The following is a 12,777-nucleotide window of genomic DNA, read 5'->3' as shown; positions in this document are numbered from 1 at the left end:
ATCCCACCCATCCCATCCTATACAACAGATATCCCCATCCCACCCTATACAACAGATATCCCAATCCCGCCCTATACAGCAGATATCCCCATTCCACCCAATACAACAGATCTCCCCATCCCACCCATCCCATCCTATACAACAGATATCCCCATCCCACCCTATACAACAGATATCCCCATCCCACCCTATTCAGCGGATATCCCCATCCCACCCTATACAAAAGATATCCCCATCCCACCCATCCCATCCTATACAACAGATGTCCCCATCCCACCCTATACAACAGATATCCCCATCCCACCCTATACAGCAGATATCCCCATTCCACCCTATACAACAGATCTCCCCATCCCACCCTATACAACAGATATCCCCATCCCACCCATTCCATCCTATACAACAGATATCCCCATTCCACCCTATACAACAGATATCCCCATCCCACCCTATACAACAGATATCCCCATCCCACCCTATACAACAGATATCCCCATCCCACCCTATACAACAGATATCCCCATTCCACCCTATACAACAGATATCCCCATCCCACCCTATACAACAGATATCCCCATTCCACCCTATACAGCAGATATCCCCATCCCACCCTATACAGCAGATATCCCCATCCCACCCTATACAACAGATATCCCCATTCCACCCTATACAACAGATATCCCCATTCCACCCTATACAACAGATATCCCCATTCCACCCTATACAGCAGATATCCCCATTCCACCCTATACAGCAGATATCCCCATCCCACCCTATACAACAGATCTCCCCATTCCACCCTATACAACAGATATCCCCATTCCACCCTATACAACAGATATCCCCATCCCACCCTATACAACAGATATCCCCATTCCACCCTATACAGCAGATATCCCCATTCCACCCTATACAGCAGATATCCCCATCCCACCCTATACAACAGATCTCCCCATTCCACCCTATACAACAGATATCCCCATCCCACCCTATACAGCAGATATCCCCATTCCACCCTATACAGCAGATATCCCCATCCCACCCTATACAACAGATCTCCCCATCCCACCCTATACAGCAGATATCCCCATTCCACCCTATACAACAGATATCCCCATCCCACCCTATACAGCAGATATCCCCATCCCACCCTATACAACAGATATCCCCATCCCACCCTATACAACAGATCTCCCCATTCCACCCTATACAACAGATATCCCCATTCCACCCTATACAACAGATATCCCCATCCCACCCTATACAACAGATATCCCCATCCCACCCTATACAACAGATCTCCCCATTCCACCCTATACAACAGATATCCCCATTCCACCCTATACAACAGATATCCCCATTCCACCCTATACAACAGATATCCCCATTCCACCCTATACAACAGATCTCCCCATCCCACCCTATACAGCAGATATCCCCATTCCACCCTATACAACAGATATCCCCATCCCACCCTATACAGCAGATATCCCCATTCCACCCTATACAGCAGATATCCCCATCCCACCCTATACAACAGATCTCCCCATCCCACCCTATACAGCAGATATCCCCATTCCACCCTATACAACAGATATCCCCATCCCACCCTATACAGCAGATATCCCCATCCCACCCTATACAGCAGATATCCCCATCCCACCCTATACAACAGATCTCCCCATTCCACCCTATACAACAGATATCCCCATCCCACCCTATACAACAGATATCCACATCCAACCCTATACAACAGATATCCCCATCCCACCCTATACAACAGATATCCCCATCCCACCCATCCCATCCTATACAACAGATATCCCCATCCCACCCTATACAACAGATCTCCCCATCCCACCCTATAGAACAGATATCCACATCCCACCCTATACAACAGATATCCACATCCCACCCTATCCCCATTCCACCCTATACAACATATATCCCCATCCCACCCTATACAACAGATATCCTCATCCCACCCTATACAACAGATATCCACATCCCACCCTATACAACAGATATCCTCATCCCACCCTATACAACAGATATCCACATCCCACCCTATCCCCATTCCACCCTATACAACATATATCCCCATCCCACCCTATACAACAGATATCCTCATCCCACCCTATACAACAGATATCCACATCCCACCCTATACAACAGATATCCCCATTCCACCCTATACAACAGATCTCCCCATCCCACCCATTCCACCCTATACAGCAGATATCCCCATTCCACCCTATACAACAGATATCCACATCCCACCCTATACAACAGATATCCCCATCCCACCCTATACAACAGATATCCCCATCCCACCCTATACAACAGATATCCCCATTCCACCCAATACAACAGATCTCCCCATTCCACCCTATACAACAGATGTCCCCATCCCACCCTATACAACAGATATCCCCATCCCACCCATCCCATCCTATACAACAGATATCCCCATCTCACCCTATACAAGAGATATCCCCATTCCACCCTATACAACAGATATCCCCATCCCACCCTATACAAGAGATATCCCCATCCCACCCTATACAACAGATATCCCCATTCCACCCTATACAACAGATATCCACATCCCACCCTATACAAGAGATATCCCCATCCCACCCTATACAACAGATATCCCCATTCCACCCTACACAACAGATGTCCCCATCCCACCCTATACAAGAGATATCCCCATCCCACCCTATACAACAGATATCCACATCCCACCCTATCCCCATTCCACCCTATACAACAGATATCCACATCCCACCCTATCCCCATTCCACCCTATACAACAGATATCCCCATTCCACCCTATACAACAGATATCCCCATTCCACCCTATACAACAGATATCCCCATTCCACCCTATACAACAGATATCCCCATTCCACCCTATACAACAGATATCCCCATTCCACCCTATACAACAGATATCCACATCCCACCCTATACAACAGATATCCCCATTCCACCCTATACAACAGATATCCCCATTCCACCCTATACAACAGATATCCCCATTCCACCCTATACAACAGATATCCCCATCCCACCCTATCGAACGCTTTCATGGCATCAAGCAAAAAAGCAGCAATGGAAAATCATCTTTACAATTTAACCACATAAGATGGAGTAGGCATCAAAGTTTTGTCAGCTGATGATTTACCTTTAATAGCTATAAGATCTGGTCATCATGAATAACTCTTGGTAGAATTTTCTCCACTCTCATTGCTAATACCTTAGTCAAAATCTTGCAAAGCTACATTTTCTAGACAAATTGGCCGAAAGCTACTCGGCTCATAGCGGTTCTCGTCTTTTTCGGCAGTACAGTGATGGCGGTGGCAGCTGTCCCTCTGCCAGCACCTGTGTAGTATAACCCTTGGTCAGAACAGGCGCTACTATGTCAGTTCTTCCTATAATATCCGCTGGACAGCCATGTAAGCCTGGTGAAACATAATACTTTCAAAACGTTTTTTTTTAACCCAGTGTTATTCCATGCGTATTTAACATTGATCGGGTACTTCTCAAAGCCGATATGCAATGTTTTCTAGATGACAACAAGTCATATCTGAGTTAGAAAACAAGTCACATGTGAGAACGGGACTCATAACAGGAAACATAAGGATGGTGTCCTTGACTACAACATGCTCTTTCAAAATGGCGTCCCTTTACATTCTGGTAGGCCTTTATCTGACTACTTCTACATTCAGGTGACCTCAGCTGAATGGTGCTTTGTCACTGGTTAAAACAAACTATGCTTGTTTCTTCTCTTAAACAGCGTTTAAGCTCGGATAATGGACAAGTTAGTGGATAATGGACAAGTTAGTTAGTGGATAATGGACAAGTGGATAAACCCAGCCGCTGAGGATGCACAAGCCAGTGCATCCTTAGTGCCGGTCCCAAGCCCGGACAAATGGGGAGGGTTGCGTCAGGAAGGGCATCCGGCGTAAAATCTTTGCCAAATCAAATATGCGGATCAAGAAATGGAAACGGATGATCCGCTGTGGCGACCCCTAACGGGAGCAGCCAAAAGTAGTAGGACAAGTTAGTGGATAATGGACAAGTTAGTTAGTGGATAATGGACAAGTTAGTGGATAATGGACAACTTAGTGGATAATGGACAACTTAGAGGATAATGGACAACTTAGTGGATAATGGACAAGTTAGTTAGTGGATAATGGACAAGTTAGTTAGTGGATAATGGACAAGTTAGTTAGTGGATAATGGACAACTTAGTGTATAATGGACAAGTTAGTTAGTGGATAATGGACAAGTTAGTTAGTGGATAATGGACAAGTTAGTTAGTGGATAATGGACAAGTTAGTTAGTGGATAATGGACAAGTTAGTTAGTGGATAATGGACAAGTTAGTTAGTGGATAATGGACAAGTTAGTGGATAATGGACGTCGCTTCGCCGCCTGCAGCTTGTACAACATGCAGCGGCTCGCCTGCTGACAGGAAAGAAACCACGTGATCACATGACGCCTGTACCGGCCTCCCTTCACTGGCTCCCTGTCTGCTTTAGGATCCAGTTTAAGCTTGTACGACTTGTTTGTAAGTCTTTAAATGGGCCGGCACCACCTTGTTTATCTGAGCGTATACATCAGCACACACCAGTCAGAGCACTCAGGTGGACAAACCAGATGCTCCTACATGTTCCCAGAGCCAGACTCAACACTAGGTGGCGACAGAGCCTCTGCAGTGGCTGCTGCCCCTGACTTCTGGAACAATCTACCAGTACACATCAGATCTGCCCAGACCCTAGAGACCTTTCCATCTTGGTTGAAGGCCTACCTCCTCTCACCGGCGTTCAATTCAAGATGAGCCTGACACCGTGATTTGATTGTGCAAATATACCTTTACTCTTATGTTTTATTGTTTATTTTTATATCTTTTTATTATGTTGTCCTTACATATATTTTATATTCATATGTGTCACTTATGTTATATTGGATTGTAAGCTTGTGCAGCACTTTGGTTCAACTGTGGTCGTTTTAAATGCGCTATATAAATAAACTTGACGTGACTTGACAAGATAATGGCTACGTTTGGATATAGTGTGAGTATATGCTTATATGCTATATACGTGTGTGTGTGTGTGTGTGTGTGTGTATGTATGTATATATATATATATATATATGCTTATATGCTGTATACGTATATATATATATATATATATATATATATGTGTGTGTGTGTGTGTGTGTATGTATGTATGTGTGTATATATATATATATATATATATGCTTATATGCTGTATACGTATATATATATATATATATATATATATATGTGTGTGTGTGTGTGTGTGTATATATATATATATGCTTATATGCTATATACGTGTGTGTGTGTGTGTGTGTGTGTGTGTGTGTGTGTCTTAGCCGCTTATCCTGCTCTCAGGGTCGCGGGGATGCTGGAGCCCATCCCAGCAGTCATTGGGCGGCAAGCGGGGAGACACCCTGCACAGGCCGCCAGGCCATCACAGCCCCCCCCCCCCACACACACACACACACACACATTCCTAGGGACAATTTATTACCGCCAATTCACCCGATTTCCATGTCTACTCTACACAGAGGACGACCCCCAAGGTTGGACTACCCCGGGGCTCGAACCCAGGACTTTCTTGCTGTGAGGCGACCGTGCTAATCACTATATTAACTGGAGAAAACTAAAAGCTGTTACGTTGCTGCCCCCCCCAAAAAATAAATATCAAGTCAAAATAATGTATAACCGTCTTCTGTACATCTGCCAACCTGATCGATTAAAACACAAGGGCTTCACAGTCCCGACAGGGGAAGAGAGTGGAATTAACTAATTCATCATAGTCCAGGCCTACGAACACTCGTTACCATGACTACCATGGGGTGAATACGTCAGTGACAGGGGGGAGGGGGGTCTAGGAGCGCACTGGCCCTCCAGGCAGTCCAAACGGCATATGTGTTTTACGCGCACGGTCTAGGGAGACGTTACCATCACGTATCATTTCTGAGCACGTGATACACCAAGACAACAGGTTGTATTGGCTAAATGCCCCTGCCTCGAGCTTGACGACAGGTAGCCCGTGGTTTAAAGTCTCCCCTGCATCAATTGCATGTTTTTCCTTCAAAAGGACGAGTCAGCAGATGAACTGCGGGACACTGACGAAAATGATTCTTGTTAATTTTACACGTGTAGCGCACACTCTTCTCATCCAGGCAGAAGTCAAGCTGTGACGTCAGCTGGCCACTGCGCACACCGGAGCTGGTCTGGGAGGTTGTGTTGAGACTGTGTTGAGGTCTGGGAGGTTGTGTTGAGACTGTGTTGAGGTCTGGGAGATTGTGTTGAGACTGTGTTGAGGTCTGGGAGATTGTGTTGAGACAGTGTTGAGGTCTGGGATATTGTGTTGAGATTGTGTTGAGACTGTGTTGAGGTCTGGGAGATTGTGCTGAGACAGTGTTGAGGTCTGGGAGATTGTGTTGAGACAGTGTTGAGGTCTGGGAGATTGTGTTGAGATTGTGTTGACACTGTATTGAACTCTGCAGGATTGTGCTGAGATTGTGTTGAGACAGTGTTGAGGTCTGGGATATTGTGTTGAGACAGTGTTGAGGTCTGGGATATTGTGTTGAGATTGTGTTGAGACAGTGTTGAGGTCTAGGAGATTGTGTTGAGATTGTGTTGACACTGTGTTGAAGTCTGGGAGATTGTGTTGAGATTGTTTTGAGACTGTGTTGAAGTCTGGGGGATTGTGCTGAGATTGTGTTGAGACAGTGTTGAGGTCTGGGATATTGTGTTGAGACAGTGTTGAGGTCTGGGATATTGTGTTGAGATTGTGTTGAGACAGTGTTGAGGTCTAGGAGATTGTGTTGAGATTGTGTTGACACTGTGTTGAAGTCTGGGAGATTGTGTTGAGATTGTTTTGAGACTGTGTTGAAGTCTGGGGGATTGTGCTGAGATTGTGTTGAGACAGTGTTGAGGTCTGGGATATTGTGCTGAGATTGTGAGATTGTGTTGGAGAGAGAGGACGTGGAAAAAGCTTTACGTGGCGTAATGTACCTAAACATCGATCAAAGACGACCCACACACATCTCCTGTCATGACTACTTTAACATGTCAAACAAATCAAAACCGAAGTCCGGTGAGTCTGGACGTTATCTGACATTAAGCGTTTTCCTCTCTATTGACGCCCATATATGGAGAAAGCTTAACGTAGCTCCTTGAACCTATATCGATCAATACCTATATTGATCAATGAGCAACATATTAATCTCACATAACTCATGTCTTGCCCTAGCTTACTTCCTCCCAGGTTATATATATATATACAGAACACATTATTATTACACCTTTATTATTATTATTATTATTATTTAGAAGAATATTGGACGATATAGGAAGTCTGTATGCACTCAGCTGGATGTTTTAAGATGGGAGCGAGCTCATAACAAGAGATGTGTGACAAAAATGTTTGATATGTGAGCGATGTTTTGGCACATTAAGCCACGTAAAGCTTTTTCCATGTTAAGAGTTTTAGAAAGTGCGCACAAAACTAACACAAAACTAACACAAAACTAACACAGAATTAACACAGAGCTAACACAAAACTAACACAAAACTAACAAAAAATAACAGAACTAACACAGAACTAACAAAAATAACACAAAACTACAAAAAAGAACACAGAACTAACACAAAACTAACAGAACTAACACAAAACTAACTCATAACTAAGACAAGCACGGCAGTCACACAGCATCATCATCACCATCATTATTACTTTGTCCCGTCAACAAGCATATTGCCCATACATCATATACTGTCAATATTGTATAAACAAGTTCCACAAAACATCATATAATCCCCACTGTGTTCTACTTTAAACTATATGCCGTCACATAGAACTTGAAGAGCAAAACTCGTCACATTGTCCAGCTTGTGTAACGAAGCACAGCAAATGTGATTTATTGGTAGCATCAAAACATCTACAGAACAACACGTCTACAGAACAAAACATGTAGAGAACAACACAGCTAGAGAACAAACATCTAGAGAACCAAACAGCTAGAGAACACATCATCTAGATAACAAAACATCTAGAGAACAAAACAGCTAGAGAACACATCATCTAGAGAACAACACAGCTAGAGAAAAAACATCTAGAGAACAAATCATCTAGAGAACAACACATCTAGAGAACAACACAGCTAGAGAAGAAAACCTCTAGAGAACAAATCATCTAGAGAACCACACAGCTAGAGAACAAAACAGCTAGAGAACACATCATCTAGAGAACAAAACCTCTAGAGAACAAATCATCTAGAGAACAACACAGCTAGAGAACAAAACCTCTAGAGAACAAATCATCTAGAGAACAACACAGCTACAGAACAAAACAGCTAGAGAACACATCATCTAGAGAACAACACAGCTTGAGAACAAAACATCTAGAGAACAACACGTCTACAGAACAAAACATGTAGAGAACAACACAGCTAGAGAACAAACATATAGAGAACCAAACAGCTAGAGACACATCATCTGGAGAACAAAACATCTAGAGAACAAAACAGCTAGAGAACACATCATCTAGAGAACACACAGCTAGAGAAAAAAACATCTAGAGAACAAATCATCTAGAGAACAACACAGCTTGAGAACAAAACCTCTGAGAACAAAACATCTAGAGAACAACACAGCTAGAGAACAAAACGTCTAGAGAACAAATCATCTAGAGAACAACACAGCCACAGAACAAAACAGCTAGAGAACACATCATCTAGAGAACAGCACAGCTTGAGAACAAAACATCTAGAGAACAACACGTCTACAGAACAAAACATGTAGAGAACAACACAGCTAGAGAACAAACATCTAGAGAACCAAACAGCTAGAGAACACATCATCTAGAGAACAAAACATCTAGAGAACAAAACAGCTAGAGAACACATCATCTAGAGAACAACACAGCTAGAGAAAAAAACATCTAGAGAACAAATCATCTAGAGAACAACACAGCTTGAGAACAAAACCTCTAGAGAACAAAACATCTAGAGAACAACACAGCTAGAGAAAAAAACATCTAGAGAACAAATCATCTAGAGAACAACACAGCTAGAGAACAAAACATCTAGAGAACAACACAGCTAGAGAACAAATCATCTAGAGAACAACACAGCTAAAGAACAAAACATCTAGAGAACAAAACATCTAGAGAACAACACAGCTGGAGAACAAAACATCTAGAGAACAAAACATCTAAAGAACAACACAGCTAGAGAACAAAACATCTAGAGAACAACACAGCTAGAGAACAAATCATCCAGAGAACAACACAGCTAGAGAACAAAACATCTAGAGAACAACACATCTAGAGAACAAATCATCTAGAGAACAAAACATCTAGAGAACAACACAGCTAGAGAACAAATCATCTAGAGAACAAATCATCTAGAGAACAACACAGCTAGAGAACAAAACAGCTAGAGAACAAATCATCTAGAGAACATGTTCTCGGAGCATCTTCTCAACACACCAGCCAACGCCTATCACCATGTTTCCTAGCAGACCCAGTCGTGTACATGAGTTTACATTCATGCTGGACAGAGAAAAAGCTCAAGTAAATGAAGGAAGCCTTCCACAACCATGGAATACGATTGGTGATTATAACCCAAAATATTAATGGAGCAGGACACACACACACACACACACACACACACACACACACACACACACACACACACACACACACGAAACAGAGTGGATAGAAGGGAAAACACATGTAAGAAACAGACGTGCTTTGCTTTTCTTAAAGCAAAGGGGAACCAGACTTACCAAAGACGGTCACATATTAAAGCTGAGCAAAACAAGGGCTTTTTAATTCCAGTGAGGGATCCACGTCTACCTTGTTGACCTCTCGCTCTCTCTCTCTCTGTCTCTGTCTCTCTCTCTCTGTCTCTCTCTGTCTCTCTTTCTCTGTGTCTCTCTCTCTCTCTGTGTCTCTCTCTCTCTGTGTCTCTCTCTCTGTGTGTGTCTCTCTGTGTCTCTCTCTCTCTCTGTCTCTCTCTCTGTGTGTCTCTCTCTCTGTGTCTCTCTCTCTGTGTGTCTCTCTCTGTGTGTGTCTCTCTCTCTGTGTGTCTCTCTCTGTCTCTCTCTGTGTCTCCCTCTGTCTCTCTCTGTGTGTCTCTCTCTGTGTCTCTCTCTCTGTCTCACTCTGTCTCTCTCTCTGTGTGTGTCTCTCTCTGTCTCTCCCTCTGTCTCTCTCTGTCTGTGTGTCTCTCTCTGTGTCTCTCTCTGTGTCTCACTCTGTCTCTCTCTGTGTCTCCCTCTGTCTCTCTCTGTCTGTGTGTCTCTCTCTGTGTCTCTCTCTGTGTCTCACTCTGTCTCTCTCTGTCTGTGTCTCTCTCTATGTCTCTCTGTCTGTGTGTCTCTCTCTGTGTCTCCCTCTGTCTCTCTCTGTCTGTGTGTCTCTCTCTCTGTCTCTCTCTCTCTCTGTCTCTCTCTGTTTCTCTCTGTGTCTCTGTGTGTCTCTCTGTCTGTGTGTCTCTCTGTGTGTCTCTCTCTCTCTCTTTGTCTCTCTCTGTCTCCCTCTGTGTCTCTCTGTGTCTCTCTCTGTGTCTCTCTCTGTGTCTCTCTCTGTGTCTCCCTCTGTCTCTCTCTGTCTGTGTGTCTCTCTCTCTGCCTCTCTGTCTGTGTGTCTCTCTCTGTGTCTCTCTCTGTGTGTCTCTCTCTGTGTGTCTCTCTCTGTGTCTCTCTCTCTGTGTCTCTGTGTCTCTGACTCTGTCTCTGTCTGTCTGTCTGTCTCTCTCTATGTTTCTCTCAGACCTGTACTGGGGGAGGAGTTGAAGTGGATGCTGATTGGTCGCCACGGTGCTGGCGGTGATTAAAGGTACACACACAAGCATACGTGACGGTACAACAAACGAAATAAAAACTATGTGCTGCCCTCTACACAAACTGCTGTCTTGATCCAACAGATGGACTTTTCAGCCAACGTGTGTTTCTGTAAGATAAGCTGGAGCCTTTCTCACAGGACAAGTTGGCCGTGTAATGGAAGAAAGACCATATGTTTTGAGAAACCCTAAACTTAAACGTGGATCTCTCAGTGTTTAAAACGCCGATTCCAACTTTGTGATCAAGCCTCGTCCCCTCCGGAAAGGCTGAGGCCGAGCATCCATGGTAACTGTTAACAAAAGCAACAAAAACAAAAAAAAACTGTGAACTCCTTATTTCACACTGGCACAACAACAAACCTGTAACATCAATTTTAAAAGAAAAGTGAGGTATTAATTAGTAGCAGTAAAACAAACAGAGTTGGCATGGCAACTGCGTTTGTTTTACTGCTGGAGAGATGCGTTAGCAGGTGTCAAGGTGTGTTGAGTATCTGTACGTCCTACTTGTCATGGCAGAATCTCTAGTAGTGTCAACAACCGCCCCACGCTGTCAAGTCCATCCAACATCACCCATTTTAATCCGGCCGCAGGGGCTTCACAGCAACCCAACATCCTGTCCTTACACCCCCACATCGGCCTTCAACAGGGAGGAGAAACAGGAAGAAACCTCAGGGGGAGCAACAGAGGAGGAGCTTTCTCCCAAGACGCACAATGTGCCATGATGTTGTGTTTACACGACTTACACAATACAACATTGAAAGAGGATAACACAATTATAATGGAATTACTAAATATATATAAAGAACATGATGAGGAGGATACCAAGCAGTCTCCAGGCGCCTCCAGAACAGCCCAGGACCCGAGCCACGAGCCCACCATCACCATGGAGACCTGACAGGAGGACAGACTACACGTGCACACAGGAGAGACTCACATCACACCATTCACACACACGGGGGAGACAAGAAAACACATTAGTCACACATCAGAGTGACAGAAGGATACAACATTAAAACAGAACAACAAAATTATATGGATTTATAAGATATATATATATATATATATATATATATATATATATATATATATATATATATATATATATATACTACCGTTCAAAAGTTTGGGATCACCCAAACAATTTTGTGTTTTCCATGAAAAGTCACACTTATTCACCACCATATGTTGTGAAATGAATAGAAAATAGAGTCAAGACATTGACAAGGTTAGAAATAATGATTTGTATTTGAAATAAGGTTTTTTTTACATCAAACTTTGCTTTCGTCAAAGAATCCTCCATTTGCAGCAATTACAGCATTGCAGACCTTTGGCATTCTAGCTGTTAATTTGTTGAGGTAATCTGGAGAAATTGCACCCCACGCTTCCAGAAGCAGCTCCCACAAGTTGGATTGGTTGGATGGGCACTTCTTGCGTACCATACGGTCAAGCTGCTCCCACAACAGCTCAATGGGGTTCAGATCTGGTGACTGTGCTGGCCACTCCATTACCGACAGAATACCAGCTGCCTGCTTCTGCTCTAAATAGTTCTTGCACAATTTGGAGGTGTGTTTAGGGTCATTGTCCTGTTGTAGGATGAAATTGGCTCCAATCAAGCGCTGTCCACTGGGTATGGCATGGTGTTGCAAAATGGAGTGATAGCCTTCCTTATTCAGAATCCCTTTTACCCTGTACAAATCTCCCACCTTACCAGCACCAAAGCAACCCCAGACCATCACATTACCTCCACCATGCTTAACAGATGGCGTCAGGCATTCTTCCAGCATCTTTTCATTTGTTCTGCGTCTCACAAACGTTCTTCTTTGTGATCCAAACACCTCAAACTTGGATTCATCCGTCCACAACACTTTTTTCCAGTCTTCCT

The 12,777-nt window shown here is 43.7% G+C and overlaps 1 protein-coding gene across 1 annotated transcript in view; it reads right to left on the bottom strand.

Annotated features, from left to right (window-relative positions):
- The window catches only part of LOC130124277 (cadherin-6-like), a 173,809-nt gene extending 163,148 nt beyond the window's left edge, over positions 1–10,661 (bottom strand). The window contains exon 1 of the mRNA XM_056293733.1: positions 9,838–10,661. The gene's annotated coding sequence lies outside the window, so the exon portion shown is untranslated. The remainder of the gene's footprint in view (positions 1–9,837) is intronic.
- Between the last annotated feature and the right edge of the window lie 2,116 nt (positions 10,662–12,777).

Source organism: Lampris incognitus, chromosome 14 (genome assembly GCF_029633865.1).
Source record: "Lampris incognitus isolate fLamInc1 chromosome 14, fLamInc1.hap2, whole genome shotgun sequence".
Classification (NCBI taxonomy): domain Eukaryota; kingdom Metazoa; phylum Chordata; class Actinopteri; order Lampriformes; family Lampridae; genus Lampris; species Lampris incognitus.
Note: the sequence above shows the minus strand (reverse complement) of the source record. Positions and strands in the feature narration are given on the sequence as shown.